Source organism: Drosophila willistoni, assembly GCF_018902025.1.
Source record: "Drosophila willistoni isolate 14030-0811.24 chromosome XL unlocalized genomic scaffold, UCI_dwil_1.1 Seg141, whole genome shotgun sequence".
Lineage (NCBI taxonomy): Eukaryota > Metazoa > Arthropoda > Insecta > Diptera > Drosophilidae > Drosophila > Drosophila willistoni.
This window is the reverse complement of record NW_025814052.1, coordinates 2,419,065-2,421,300: the sequence shown is the minus strand read 5'-3', so window position 1 is coordinate 2,421,300 and position 2,236 is coordinate 2,419,065.

Here is a 2,236-nt window from a genome sequence, read left to right as displayed (position 1 = left end):
TTGTTGTTGTTACAATTTTATTTTTGGCCAAAAATCATATGATGAAACTAGACAAACTCTCGAGGATAAAATTTGGTATCGAGTTCTAGATACCCTGTAAGAACAAAGAACTATTGAAAAACTTAAGATGGTATTGATAATTAACTAGAGATGACTTAAACAACACTTTGGCGCCATCTACTAACAAGCCTAAGTGTGGAGTCACCTGAAAGTATTATCTATGACAAATATACATATATCCTTTTTATATTGAAGTCTACAGGGTATAAGAGAGTTATATGGAAAGGAGTACTTTTGTTCTTTCTCTCTCGTTCCATGCGACTTGTACTCGTAGCTCATGCCTTCTCGCTCTTTAAGGATAGAGAGCATTTCTCTCTGCACACACACACACACGCACACACACACACACACACGTAAAAACAAGCGCATTTATCTATATATATCTATATATATATATATGTATATATAATATTGCCGGCAGCCGGTTGTCTGTTTTCGACTTGCTTTTGCGTGGTGAGGGCCAAAAGCCGCACGCGAGAGAGAGAGGCAGAGAGAAACAGAGCAGCAGCACCTTGCAGCAGCAGTCTATTAATCAACGCTCTCACACACACATTCATATAGCCATTCACACACACGCACACACACACAAACACACACACACACAGCTTCCGTGTTATAAATAATGTAATTTCTACGTTTCGCTTGACGACAGTGAGCGAAGTGAGTTAAAGGTACGCAATAGGGGCGAGGGGTGGGGTCGAAGAAAGGGCGCCAGGGGGACGGGTGGGAATTGCAAGCAGTTACGGTTAGCTAGAATGGGAATTGGGGTTGAGTGGGCGAAGTGAGAGGGAATGCCGGCTTGGTCCTGCTTCGCTCTTCTTCTTGAGTGGCAAAACGTTTACATTACGTTTTGAAAAGGATTTTTTGTTCCCCCGCAGCCCTCCTCCTTTCTCCTTCTCTTTCTTCTGCCATTTTTTCGCATTTGTTTTTTTTTAACGGTTTTGCCACAGTATTTCCTTTTTGCATAGGCTCTTCAAGATAATTCCATTTATCCTTTGACCCAATTCGTTTAATTTTATGTGGAATATTCTTCTACTTGTTCTCTCTTTTTCTGTATTATTCCCTCTTCATGTTATATTCTATTCAAATTTTTTCTTCTTCATCTTTTGTCAAAGATAAACGACTGTTCAATTTTTTAGGCAATGTGGCAAAGGACGACGACGATGATGATGATGATGATGATGATGATGATGATGATGATGATGATGATGATGATGATGATGATGCTGGTGGTGGTGGTGGTGGTGGGTGGTTGAAGTGGGTTGTGGTGGGTGGTAGTTCAAGGGGGGATGCCGAGGTGGTTTTAAATTGCGTGTTTCTGCGGTTGGGGCAAAATGTGAGAATTTCGTTAAGTGGCTGATGGATTGAAGCTTTAGAGATCATCTGTATTTATTTAAATGTTGAAAAATAATAAATGATGATACGGTAAAAAGTATATGAAATAGATTACAAAAGTTTTTAGACACACTCTACATATTTATTGAGCGATTTCATCAGAATATGATAACACATTTTGGCTTTGAACTTTTTAATGGCAATTACAATTCATTAAAAATAATATGAAAAACCAAAAATCCAACATTTTGACTGCATTTTGTTAAGATATTTGAAAGTTTTCATTGTTTAGTTTAAACTATATTTATAACAAAGAATTTCAATTTGATTTCCCATGAATTTTTAATTAATTTCCATACATATATGTATGTATGGACTCCTCTTTGTCATATTCCTGTTCCTGTTCCAGCACATCCCAACAAAAAGAAACCAACCCTTTTTGAAAAAAAACACACACACTTTTTCAAGAATATAGCCATATGTCTTAATTTTCTCAACATGTGTCAGAATGTCAATTATCGTTGTAAAGTTGTGACAGAAAAATACTAAAAGAAAAACAAGTTTTTGGAAAGCTAACTGCAGAACTAGAACCAATTGAATTACATTTTCATCGTGAATCGAAAAAATATATGCAAGCATCTTCCAACGAACAACCACCAGCAGGAGCATAGCTTTTCACCACCATCCTGGCAATCACAGGATGTTGAAGAAGCTGAACAGAACAGGAGCAAGAGCAGAAGCAGCTGCTTTTGAATGATGATCATTCAGCTGAACATGTGACTTTCTGGCATATTCACTTTTTCATTTTTCTGTCGTGAAAGGGTAAGAAAGGGTTCGGTTT